Source organism: Phoenix dactylifera, chromosome 8 (assembly GCF_009389715.1).
Source record: "Phoenix dactylifera cultivar Barhee BC4 chromosome 8, palm_55x_up_171113_PBpolish2nd_filt_p, whole genome shotgun sequence".
Lineage (NCBI taxonomy): Eukaryota > Viridiplantae > Streptophyta > Magnoliopsida > Arecales > Arecaceae > Phoenix > Phoenix dactylifera.
The window spans coordinates 25,702,399-25,715,870 of NC_052399.1; the positions used below are offsets into that span (position 1 = coordinate 25,702,399).

A 13,472-nucleotide genomic window follows, 5' to 3' on the forward strand; every position below is an offset into this window, starting at 1 on the left:
CGTATTTTTATTTTTATATTGGCGTCTGCACTGAATGACATATGTGCTAGCATGGGCTATGTAACCAACATGCAAATCTGTGGTACATGCCCAATTTGAATTACTTAAAATTTTGGAACCTTTTCTTGTAACAACCATGGTGTTTGGAAACCACCAAATTTTGCTCCTCATATGTATACTGTTTGTATCTGTAAGGATTCTGGTTATGGTAGAGACTAAACTGGGGCTCAGATATCACTAAACTCCATTACTTATTTGATTCTGGCACCTTCCTTGGTCCGATACAACTGCCTGTGTTGGGCTTTAATGTTATTAAAATCTCTCTGTAATTTTATTTATCCTTTATTTGAATGGCATAAGGCCCTTGATTCTCAGTCTACCAAATTTGACCTTATATTTCACCAAATGATACTTCTTATGTTTTGTACCAAATCTGGATGGTCAAAAGTTTCTTATTCCAAGCCAGATAAAAAAAGAATCACTGAAGGCTACCGGATTTGAATTTCTACCATATTTATGCTTTGGTATCTCCAGATATTTCCCTTCCATCAAAATTTGAATGACTTGTCAGGAGCCTAGCCCAGGAATAAATGAGATCACTTCTGTCGTAACTGGTCATTGAATTTGATAAATGATACTCTGAATATCCGATCTAAGCTACGTCCTAGCAAAATCTTAACTGTTAAAAACATCTTCAGATCATCCGCATGATAGAGGGTCTCTTGCATCAATTCCGTGAGGTCTGGGAGGGTCTGACATTGGCAAGTAATGTGATGATGTGGTTAGAATCAGTTGATCTCCACTGAACTGTTGCGTAAAGGTTTGTCTATTATTGTGATAGAAAAATCAATTATCCCAACTGAGCTAATGAATTTAAAGGCTGATTTCTGGACTGTGAAGCAAAACTTATGTAAGGTTTATGGACAGCCATTCCCTTACCCCGCTCTGAAGTCTGAAGAATTGCTCCAGTTTAAGCCTTTTTAATTACTTGTTCTCTCGGAACTGCACAACCCTTTAATGTGCTTTATAAGATATATGTACCTTCCTGCTATAACGGTGTCGGGCTCAAATTGTATATTAACTCGAGCAACTTGGAGGTCAGTCTTCATTTGATCTTGAATTAGATGCTTGTGGAGCAAAAGCTCTAGCATTTCTAGCTAATCTATGAAGATAGATTTGGGTGAGTTAGTTGATTAAGGCTGCATATCTAGATCATGTCAAATGTCAATGGTGGGGGAATCTTGTTTAACAATAATTTAATTTTCTTGGAGGGAGTTGCAAACTGCATTGACCTTCTTCCAAGTCTGATGCATTACTAATTTAATATAAAATTCTTCACCTTTGTCTTGGAAAATTTATGTGAATGATTTTTTGGCCTCCTATGGCATTATTATAAAAGTTTTAATTAGGTATTCCGTCATAGATTATTATTAGCTTGTATCAGTTTGTCATCCATTAGAGTTTCACCAAAAAATTCTTCAAGGATAACTTCTATTCATAGTTCTTCCTCAAAATTGGCTCCTTCACCTGGCATTCTATGTAAGAATCTTCATCAGATATTGGTTCATTAAAGACTGAGAATTTCTTGTAATTATTGTACAATTGATTGCCTTAAAATTGGAAATAACTAATTCTCTAACAGCGCTGCTGAGGCTATTCTTGAAGCATCGGCGTTGGTTACAATTCATGAACTGGCAGAATTGCTCACTGGGGTTTGCCTGTATGTTCATCCATAAGATCTTGGACATCAAAGTTGCATCCATCTTATAGTGCCATCATATAATCTTCTGCTTCTTTACTACTCCTTAAAGTTCACATGATTAAGACAATCTTTACTTGTATCTATGCAATATCAATATGGAGGTTCCAGTTTGTGCAGGACATCAAAGTTGCTTCTATCATACAGTGCCTTCATATAATCTACTGCTGCTTCGCTACTCGTTAAGATAACCTGTTCAATCATCACTCATATTTACACAATATCAATATGATTCACTGGTTCCTGTTTGTGCAGTCGGTTTTTACGTACTACATTGATGAAGTAACTGGTAAATGTCAGATTATGATATTATATGGTGCTTTGATTTTAATCCAAATAAGAAACATTTGCCGGCAAAGAGGGGCCATAAATCACTAAAAACCTAGCAAAATTCAACATATTTCAAGCTCACACGTCAGAAACTTGTGGCACCACCAAGGCATGATTTTGGACTGCTGTTTTTGCAACCCAACTTTACATATGACTTCCAAGTTAATGAAACATCCATAAATCAGAAAAATGGAGTCTGATGTAGAACAAAAGAACAAGAAGCTAATAAATTGGCAATAGATTCAGAAATCTATCAGAATTTGGACTGCTGTCTGCAAAAGAATTCTAATACTCTAAACCCCAGAACAGAAATTGTTACATAGATACCGAATTGGGTCTTACATAAACACTATGCTTTGAGACCTAACAAAAACTAATAAGGTGAACCTGGCAAAGGACTGCTGGTTCTTGACAAACAGCAGCCGGTATCAATTTTAGATTTTCTCTTGACCTAATTGTAGCACCAATTTCTGCCAACAGATTGCAGTAGTTGCCTTGAAAGTTGATGCATAATGTCGTCGGAGTACTAGTATACGAGGCAATGTGAATTAAAGACACAATTGGATCTGTTTAATGTCTGAGATTTATCCCCTTTTGTCTGCTCCAAACATCTTTAGTTCAATTACACTGAAAGAGAAAGAGGAGCTTAAACAGGAGAGAGATGAGAAAAAAGGGAGCTGTTAGAGAGTATAGGATAAGCATGTGAGGGGATGAAAAGAACATCATGATCCTAGTTCTCTTTCTTATTCAAATAATACTCAACATCATGATCCTAGATCCTAGTTCTCTCTTATTCGAGTAATACTCAACATCATGATCCTAGTTCTCTTTCTTATTCAAGTAATACTCAACATTCTTCATGATCCTAGGTTCATGCAGCCACCCTAGTAAACTCCAATTTTGACTCTTCAAATAAGAAATATGGTAAATAGCAAGGATTAAATGCCTTTTGCTGTTGGCATGCAGCATAGCACTGGCTTGGTATGTGATTTGTGCCACGACGGCACTTGGTATGCTTGGCATACACTGGAATTGCAACATCCAAGTATTGGCATGCAATTGTTAACATGCCAGTGTGTTGTACATAGCATCTCATGCCTGTGCCAACTGGCACTCAAATCCATCCTAAACATAAGTAGCCAATGAAGATCTATACTTAAAGTGGAAGGTTAATCACTTGTTATTTTTTCTATTCGAATCCTTTATTTCTTTTTAAAATTATAATACGAGGTCTCCTTTTGAATTCTTTAAAAGGATAATATCCAAGATGATTTTATTGCATAAACTAGACATTTTTGGGAGTTTATGGCATCTGAACTAAATCAGCTAAAAGAGCTGATACTTCCTATTTCCAAAAGTCCCCTAAAATGACTTCTAATAAAATCAGAACACAAGCTGGATATATACTATTGCTGAACTGAACAAAGAAGATTCAGATAAGGAAACATGTGGTTCAATAAAGCTTATCAAAGCCTTATCTGCTTTCCTTGACCAACAAGGCTAGCCAGTGGCTCCAAGGGTTTGGTTGGGTTTTTTCCCTTGACCAGCAAGGGCCATACAAGGGCTCTAAGAGGGTTGGTTCTTGGCCATTTTCAGCCACACCAATTTGCTTTCACTGCATGCAGTCACTGCACACATGATTGTCCCTGATTTTGTTTGGGTGCCCGGGTTGGCTTCCAACCTGAATATAGACCCAATATGTTCCTTCGTCATGATTAAGTGCAATCATCCTGGCTAAGCCCAATTCAAAGCTGATATTTATATAGATCCTATAACTTGATCTTGGCTGCAGAAGCTGGTATTACGGGATTATATATTGTATCCAGCTTACTTCTAGCCTACTTACTAACCCATTTTACTCTTAATTCAAGTTTGGATCTTGCATGAAGTTTGAGATTTCAATATCTATCATGAATCAGTAACTCAAATAGGGGAAATCAGGTTTAGATGCTTTCTTTTCCAAAATTGTACATGTGATTATTTTGAAAGGAAATTGTTTATGTTCTAAGATACAACTGCATGCACTAGGCACAACTCGAAGCAAGATTCAACTTTTTCTCTGTTTTTTTTTTTTTTTGGTGGGGGGTTGAGAAATGAATGTTCCTAATTTCTCTATCAGCCAAGAATGTGGCAATTGTGCAAGGAAGAATCTCCAGTTCAGTTTTCATCTGTTCTTAGCAAGTGACATTGTCCATATCCTCCAAGCATGTCATTTTTTTGAATGAAAAACTAATTAATAGTCTCATTGCGGAAGATCAATATTACAAATCTTTGCAAATCATTGTTCTAAACCTTTAATCTTCTGTATCATTCATTTTGTGTCACATTAAGTGATTTATATTTCCTCAACAATCTGAATAAATTTAGCTCTGCAAACAACTGTGGCACCATCTTTTGTATCCTTGTTTCCCACTTATTTGTTCAAAGAACTTCGAATTGCTTTAAGATAAAGGGCACCTGGATCTACATTCTTCTAGAACTAACCCATGTGTCACAGATGGAAAAATTATTAGTACCAATGCGTAAACAAACAAGTAAAGTTTGTCAACTGGTACAGGTCATGCAGATGAAATGTATGAGAATCCTGCCTGGCCTATTGTGCCTTCCCCTCCATAAGCATTAGAGTTGGCTGCAATTAGATAATTCAAATGAAATATACAACCAGCATTTTTTCTATATACGAAAAACTTATCTAATTGCTACATAGATTGAGAATGTATAGTCTACTATTCTAATTATTTTTGTCTGGTGTCCGATGAGTAATCCGAGTAACACTGGACTCATGCTTGCTCTTGTAGTGATTAAATACCGGCTTCTCATTCAATTTAATGCATGAAGTAAAAGAGGTCAAAAATGTAGTCTTTAGGAATAAGGACATCGTTTCTATCAACGTGATCTATCTACTGATATTTGTTTGCTGAAAAGGGCTTTAGTGGTGTTAAACATGCTCTTAGACTTTGGTTTGGATGAATCTTCAGTGCTTTTAAATAGCATGGATCAATGAACCCAAGTTGATGATTATACTGTTTTTGTGCTTTTTCTTGAAATCTTACCATATTATTGATTTATGTTGTATGTCATCAAATTTGAAGTGAACGATCAAAATATCTCATCATAAGTGAAACTTAATCAAAGAATTAATATTTTTTAGAAAACATCAAAGAATAAATGTAAAACACAATTTCTCTCAACATAACTTTCTTGGTGTTTTTATTAAGTATGCTTTTTATCAATCTAAATATATTGATGTAACTTAATAAGTTTGAACTTCATATCCATGTCTATTTCACTAGATTTAGTTATTTGAGAATTTGCTTTCATGAAGTGGTTCTTTCTGGGATCCTGCAGTATCTTAAGTGTGCTTGGTGGACTACAGTATCTATGCCTCACTAGATTGAACATTGGTTTTGCTGTAAGTAATATACAACATTCATCATTTATGCTGTAAATAAGATAGAGCTTCTTGTGCCTTAGTTCTCCCATCTTCAAGCAGTATAATGCATCCTTTGTTATCTCAACTGGAACATGTCTTGGGTTCCCATTTAAAGATTTTATATTTTGGTTGAAATGTGATTTTGAGTCATCCTTTTTGGCCAAATTGAATTTTTTTGGGTTAGCGATTTTGGCAAACGACAGTGGAGGTGGACTGCTAATTTTATTTTTTTAGTAATTATTGTTATTTTTGATTAGTTATTCATTTCTATGTTTATTTTGGTTTTATTTTTTTGGATTATTTATTTGTTTCATTTAGTTAAGACTAAGGAGCTTACTCATGGGTTATAATTTATCAATCTTTGAGATGAGTTTTCTTAGCAATATTCTCAAATGTTGCAAGTTTTGAATTAGAATCATTTGTGTGTGGCTTCAAGAAGTTTAAGAAAATTTCAAAGTTTGATATATGTTCGGGAGCTCTCAGATATTTTACGAGTAATTGAGAAGATGTTTTTGTAGCTGCCCCACCAAAAAGTAGCTTAATGAGGTTTGAGCTTGGCTTTGCAAGGCTTAAGCTCAAATGCCGCAAGAATTTTGATTATCATGCATTAAAATGGTAGATCATGCTGTATGATGATGCGAAACACAATTTTAAAGCTTTTTCCCCCTATTTTTTGATAATTTTGATTTTTTTTAACTTGGAACTGCATAAAACATCCAATGAACAGAAGAATACAATTTGCTCTTTACATGATCCAGTGCTATTTCACTCTTAAATTTACACCACTGCTTCTCATTTACTCTGGACCCCTAATTTTCTACAAATTATATGTTTCAAGATTTTTTTTTGTTATATTTGTATATAATCTGAGTAAATATAAAACACTGAATTAATATGTTTTCAATCTGAATGGTCCAATTGGTGATATGGCCTTCAGTTCAATCTGATAAGGATTCTGAATAATCAATAATTGGTACTTTGTCATGATGAGTCTTGTATCTGGCTCTCATCTAGTTTTATTCACCTTTTCATGATTGTTGTCTTGTATAGACTGTACAGATTTACATACTGTCGGTGCTTCATTCTATGGTCTAAGGTACTGAGAAAATTATTTTGTCTGCATTGTTATCAGCAAGCATTTAATGCAATTTTTATGCACCACTATCAATCATTCCAGGTTCTTCTACTTTGTATTATGGGAGATGACCAGGCACAGCTCACTTCACCTCTATATGTAGGCTCGTGGTTTTAGGTGTGCATTGGTGTAATGTTTTCTGTGCTCCTTGTTTCTTTCATTGAGCTCATCAAGCCTATTCAGGATGCCATGGATATCTTAATCTTATGCTTTCCCTCAGTCATTCGGTATTTCTTGGTCCAATATCAACTGAGTTGCCATTTTGTCATTTCGTTGTGATTTATGTGGCATCTCATGCTTGTCTACCTTATCTCAGGTTTAGTCATTGTTTGACGCAAAGTGCAATGACAATATTACTAACTGGTATCGTTAGTCTTCCTTTTCTTCTGTGTGTGATACATGTGTATGTGAAAAGATTATAACTTATTCCTCTCTTACACAGTCTAGAAGTAAAATATCATGTGCTGTCAACGTTTATCATTTTTTTTTTTTGAACTTGTTGTTTTACTTAGAATGGGAAGTACTTTCTCACTTCCTTTTCATCTTTGTGATTTTTGGAGTGCCTTCCAAAGTACTATGACCCAAGGTCAATGATGTGAACTATGGAAGAATGGGGTTTTTGACTTTTTGCAGTCTTTTGAGGCACTCTGGAAATTGGATATCGTGGACATAATAGTGGCACTTCATGCTATGACCCTACGGACATCATGTTTATACCAACATTGGTTTGAACTGATTTTGAGTTAGCAACATTTAGTAGATTATTATCGAAGGTTGAGTCAGATTAAGTTCTGTTGCGCTTCTACGAAGAAGTCTGAAAAAGTTGCAACACAAATAATTGATGTTGTTATCAAGCAGATATAGGTCAATTGTAATTTGACTCTTATCTAAGGACGAGCCTTTGGAGTTTGTTTAACCACCACTACTGTGATCTTCTTACCCTTCAACTATGAGATCCCATCCATATAAAGTCCATATCTCTGTTTCCCTTGTTTCTTTGGTCTAATTCTAAGCCTCCTTTGAAGTACTTAATTTTAGGTGAATCACTCCTGAAGTCCTGATTTTAACAAACATTTACCTTTGCATCTTTATTTCTTTTTAAGCTTATCTTATGCATTTAGACTCTTTTTATTCTAACAACAAATCTATGGATCACTATTTCTTTTATTTCCAATTTGTTTTTTAATGCTTGGTCATCTCTTTGCTATAACCATCCTGCTTTGAACATATTATGGACATCCCTTTCTGTCTCCATCCAAGGTAGCAGAAATTTCTCTGCATAGCACTTGCTCACAATTTCAACTATGCCCCAACTTCTCGGTCCACAAATAATCGCTATGAAGTTGTATCATGTTCCTATTTTGGATTCTGGCTAAATTTAAAAACTTTTGAATCGTTTCTAATGTTCCATCTTAAGTTTCATCCTATCTCAAGGCACATAGTAGCATTTGCATTTGCTAATAACATACACTAATTGCCTCTACTTGGTGCATATTTGAAACAAGTGAATAATGGTTTCCTCACCGAGAGCGTCAACGATTCCAATCTGAAAGCTGCTTTAAAAAACACATGGCCTCTTGCATGCATAGTGTACTTGTGTATTGAGATAGTGGGTCTCCATTATGGCACTATATATTTGTTGATTGAAATTTGTAACGCTGAGAAGGTGAAATTGCGTAATTTCTTGCTCAAATATTTAAGAAAAAAATAAAGCTAGGATGAATGCTAATATGAATTGCTCTGGTTGATAACCCATTTCATTGAGATGAAATGTTTGTGTCAAGTAGTATCAAAAATTGCTGAACTATTTATTACGAATGATCAATGATATAGTGAGTGGAATCAACATATTATGATCTGTTGATGAGTCGAACTGTTTAGATTTGCTTTCTAAGCTGCATTTCTTTATTACTTCAGCTTTAGAGAACTTTTGAAGATTTTGTAGTCAAATTATTATATTTCAACTCTGCTGTTGATCGCCTCGTTCAAGGCACTTTGCACACTTGCACCATGTCTAAAAACCATTCAATTTAGGATTATTTTTAAGAAGAAAGTAATGTTAAGAAAGTAATTTTTGAAATTTATTACTAATCTATTACCTTTTTTGTTGCATTTCATTATATGTAATAAGTTGTATGCATATTAGTTATTAAAATGTAAAGGCTAACATGTTTAAAAATTTGTATATAGATAAAGAAAGTTCTTGAGCTTCTTGAGAAACAGAAATGTAGGTTGATAGGTTGCTAGGATAGGTCGAGAGGAATGCCAATTGATCTGGTCGATTGAGATGTGAATAGTTCATCAAGTGATATATGTTTGTTGCCTCAAACAGGACTATCTTTTCTAGTGGAAGCCAGAGGCAAAATAAAATCAGAACACAAGATTAGGGTAATAAACCTCAAGAGATTGAACCTAATTGAATTGACAAACTATTTGACACACAAGTACAGAGTTTGAGATTCGTTAGTCTATCTACAAGCTTTGGGGCAGGTTAGACCTTTCCATCAGGACAAGTCCAAATCCTAAGGTACATGGGTTTCATTTAGATGATGCTTGATGTTGGCAGTTGCTCTATGGCTCTGAAAGTATGTGCAAGAGAGATTGTCTTCCTTCAAAACTTTCCTTTTTTACCTAATTCACTGCAGTAACCATTCCTTATAAGCAGTTGCTCTCGAGTAATACTTGCTATGGTGAATTAGTTAGTAGTGCTAAACTCCTTGAAGTTCAACTCGTGCTCCATGCCTTCTTTGCAGATGACCTTAACCATTATTCTATCAAATGAGCAACTTTAAGAAGCACATGACATCCAGTAGCCGACGTCGAAGTTTATACTGATATGATCACAATTATCATTTGACATGTGGCCTTATTTCTTTTTGTTCTAACTGTAAGGGTAAACATATGCCCCCCTCTTTGGATATTTATATTGGTGAACTTTCGATTGTCTAAAACCAATATAGTCATTGGAATTGTTTAATTGCTATAGTTAGCCAACACCGCCATGTTTCTTTCCAAATAATTTTGTTGGGTTTCAATAGGATATTTTGAAATATTCATAATGATAGTTCTAATGTTGTTCGAACTCTGCTTTATGCACACTCTTTTTTTGCCTTTACCCTTTATCTTCATCTTCAATGTGTCTAACCCATCCTCAATCTAAAAACCCTAGATACCTTGAACTTGAGTTCTATTGTCCAGTCCTCTCTCAATCTTCTGTTATAAACATGGTTACTCGCTGTAACAATGTTGAAGTAAGATGAATTCATGCAATCCCTTGACTTCAGCCTCTTTTGTTTATAGGGTCAAACACATTGTGGTCTTTTCCTTAGAAGGTTTATCCCATAATTGGCCTAGGCAACTTATCTACTCTATGGACGTGAATTGCTCTTGGCACAGAAGGATTCTCTTGAGTGGACTAGCTGAGACCAAAAGCTTTCTGCTTTGCCTTATTGTTCCAGTTATTAGGAAGAATGGATCAAGTGTATGGAGGCTAAAGGTGGAGCTTGGTAAAATGCTAGATTTTTTGAATTTATTCAGCTTTCAAGGTACAAGATACCCTAGATCAAGATATCTGTAGTACTGCTATTTGTTTTTGGTCATCCTCCATCAATGCCTTCCATTTTCCTTGTGGACTTATTCCTCATGGCTATTCTCATGTCCACCCTCATGGGATTTCTAGGTCGTGGTGCAGAAGGCCACTTACAAATCAAAGAAATGACAGGGTTTTTTGATTTTAGAGTTCCTAACAACCTTTCTCTTGGCCATCTTTCTACAGGTCAAATGGAAGAGTGAAGGTGATGTTATTGGCTAAGAGCATTGCTTCTTCATCTTACTATGATTAAAGAGTGTTGGATGCTAGTCACTATTGGTGATTAAAGGGTTGGTCAACATCACCAATACCTTGAAAGTTGCGCGATGCCTTGCTATAGCACCGTTCTGCTAGCCTATCTTTATCATGCTCTACATTAGATGGTCGATGACAAGTTTATTATCAATATTGGCGGACCAGTCTATCTTCTCCAGGCATGGCTCTTTGCTTATTTTCTAGAACTTATGTCAGGGAGAATGATCTCTGGATGCTTTAGGACTCTTTTCTCACGTACGACCATGCATTCTACTTTAGAAATTGTGCAGTTCCAATCTCATGATGTTCTAAGGCTTCGGAATGATTGTGATAACCATCTTTTCTACCTTACTTTTGGTTTCAACTTTTAAGTTACATCCAACTTGGTTCTCCACTTGAACTCAAGTCCAAGGGATTGGAGGTAGTAGCAGCAGCAGTTGACCTGCGGGAGCTTAGGTGACCAATGGAGGAGTTCCAATTTCTGCAGCTTTGAAAATATAAGTCATGGACAAATTTCATTAGTGCCTTTGGCTTGCACTATGGGATTAATGCCCATTCTAATAGTAAATGTGGGTTCTAATCTTAACTTTCTTAGCAATTCGGCCTAAAATTTGGTTTAGGGAAAGCAATCACATTTTTCGTCAATTGCAATATTCCTTGGTCGACCTGAGGTGAAGAGCCATTCATGTAGGCATATCTCCAAGTTAGGACACTACTTCATTTTGTCCATTTCAATGTTGTTCTTTTTCTGTACTCTTTTCTTCCTAGTTAAGAATCCATTGGTCCTATGGTGAAGAGGGTTAACACTTAACACAATTGGCACTCATCTGGCCAAGAAAGGCTCATTCAAATTCTTCTTAGTTGATCATATTCAATAGTCAACCAACAGTAGGAACTAAATTTTGAGAAATATTGGTACTATCATTAATTTATTAGGTAGCTTATATATAAAACTAAATTTTCATGCCTAGGCACAATCTTCCATTGCTCTTTTTGGGGCTGCTATCAGTGAGTAGCCTTAAGAACTGACACGGCTTGAGTGGACCTTGACAGCAGTAGGAAAAAGTTGATTTTGCGTTAACCTTCTTTCTCTAATGATGATTCGCCTCCATCAAGATTAATGCCCAGCCCTCAATTGTCCAAGGGAACCACCATCTTGAATGGAGAATCCGGCATCTAAGCCTAGAACATTGGTGGAAACATTTGCAACCTCATCACGTATATCTCTTGCCTTACGGTCACCTACATATGCTGGTTGAGTCCCATATATTGGGGTTGAAGGTCACAACTTTGCACCTTAGCCTCCTAAATTAATCTTAAAGTAGCTTGACCACCTGGTAATTCCCACAAATTATAAAGAAGCAATGAGGAAGAAGCATCATCTTCCTAGGTTGTTAAAAATTTCTTCTTTAGCTGTTCATCTGGACATCAATGAGATGATTGTTCAGCTTCTATCACTAAAAATTTAGGGAAAAGTGGTAAGTTTGTCTTCCCCTTCCGAGGTTTCTTCCTTGCCATAGAAATGTTCCAAGGTAGATTTCACTTTTATCATTGGGTGTTCCTATCACCTTTTCATTTTTACTATTTTCTTCTACAGTAATTTTCTTTTTTTTTAACATGTGTTAAGGCATTGAAATCTTTTTGATTCGTGGATCAATCAATCGTGATCCCTTCTGCATCAGTTGGGGCAGAAGCTTCTCCAGTCCAATCAATGAGCCATTACTTGAACCAATTCATGCTGAGAAGACTATAGCTCAAAATATTAAAGATCCCATCCACATGCTTGTGGTGACAGATCAAGCAATCATGGAATAGATGAAGGCACATGATATTGAGCATTCTCCAGCTAATCAAACTATTCGTGATTGAATGATTTCATAGAGTGATGTTGATGATTATGGCTGCTATAGTGGCTGCTATCACTTCTCCAGCTATAACTCAGGTCTGTTGTACTTTAACATGGATTGTTGACTTCATTTTCTTCTTTCTTTCTGATGTCATCCAAGGAAACCATTTAATCGGCATCTATAAAAAAGCACTCTTACAGAGGCAATGACATCGCGTACTCTGTATGCATCTTCCAGAGGATCATCCCTTTTTCAAAGTGGGGAACTATCACAATGTTAGATCCTCAAATTCTAACTGGAAGCCATATCCGGTGCAACTATTTGTAATATCAAGAGTTCTCATAGCACATCCTTGACCTTGGGGTCTTAAGCTTAACATCTTTGGCTTGGTTCGTGCGTCTTAATAGTAATAGAGACATCTTCGCCCTTCTCCCTTACTATTTCTTTCTTGACATTCCCCTTATATTCTATCATGTACTGAAGATCTTTGGCATTAGTAGTGCCATATTTCATGTAAGAGCTTTTCGAAAGAGATCAATAAGCATGCAAAATTGGTCTGGTTGATCAATAATCTATGGTGAAAACAAGAACTTAGAATTTCTCATAGAGGCAAAGGCAAAATAAAAATTTTCCTTTAATACCCAGCCGGCAGCTGTAACTATTCCCTTAATCGTTGCTCTTGGTGAGCAACCAAAGTGGTGAAGCAGTTAGAACTGATCTCCAGTATGTTCACCATGTACCCCGTGCTTTTGCTTTCTTCCTGCACGACCTTAATTGCTGTTCTGCCACAAGACTAACTCCAAGAAGCAAATGACATCCCATGATTGACCTTGAAGTTTTTAGTCACATGATCACCATGCCATTTGAGATGCCATGACATAAATTAGTGAATGTATCCCAGCTCGGCGATTTCATAAACTATGGATAAGATTTTCAAGACCTTGTGTAGTTTTTATAAAAGTAATAAACATAGAGAAGAGAATATTTGTAAACATTTACCTTCTTTAAAAATTTCCTCCCATCTAAGACCATTATTTCCACATTATTATACTTGTTGTTTACGATATTATAATCTTGTTTAGGTGTTTCTCATATGACATGACATTACAAAAATAAACCAAAAT

The 13,472-nt window shown here is 35.9% G+C and overlaps 1 protein-coding gene across 5 annotated transcripts in view; it reads left to right on the forward strand.

Moving 5' to 3' along the window:
• LOC103719254 (inactive poly [ADP-ribose] polymerase RCD1-like) overlaps window positions 1-13,472 on the forward strand; it is a 49,154-nt gene that overhangs the window by 24,088 nt on the left and 11,594 nt on the right. The window contains exon 8 of one of the 5 annotated variants that reach the window (XR_003387915.2): window positions 6,700-6,774. The exons of 3 other annotated variants lie outside the window; for them this stretch is intronic. The gene's annotated coding sequence lies outside the window, so the exon portion shown is untranslated. Of the gene's footprint in view, window positions 1-6,699; window positions 6,775-10,432; window positions 10,672-13,472 lie in introns of those variants that run through there. One more of the 5 variants, XM_026809307.2, reaches the window with a different exon arrangement.